A 237-nucleotide genomic window follows, 5' to 3' on the forward strand; every position below is an offset into this window, starting at 1 on the left:
CGTTATAATTAGCTGAATCATATAATCTTGCTTCAATTATAAAAATAATTGTACAAATATATCAGTCATACAGAAGATAACATCAAAATACCCCCATTGTTCCTAAATCTTACAAAAATGTAAGATGATTGTTTAAAAATATATATACAAAAATAAGCAAAAACTGATATGAAACATTAATAATACATTTCTTAGATAAGCAACATTTTCTTCACGGACATTACATTTCTGTGTATG

The sequence above is a fragment of the Penaeus monodon genome, chromosome 15 (assembly GCF_015228065.2).
Source record: "Penaeus monodon isolate SGIC_2016 chromosome 15, NSTDA_Pmon_1, whole genome shotgun sequence".
NCBI classification, from domain to species: domain Eukaryota; kingdom Metazoa; phylum Arthropoda; class Malacostraca; order Decapoda; family Penaeidae; genus Penaeus; species Penaeus monodon.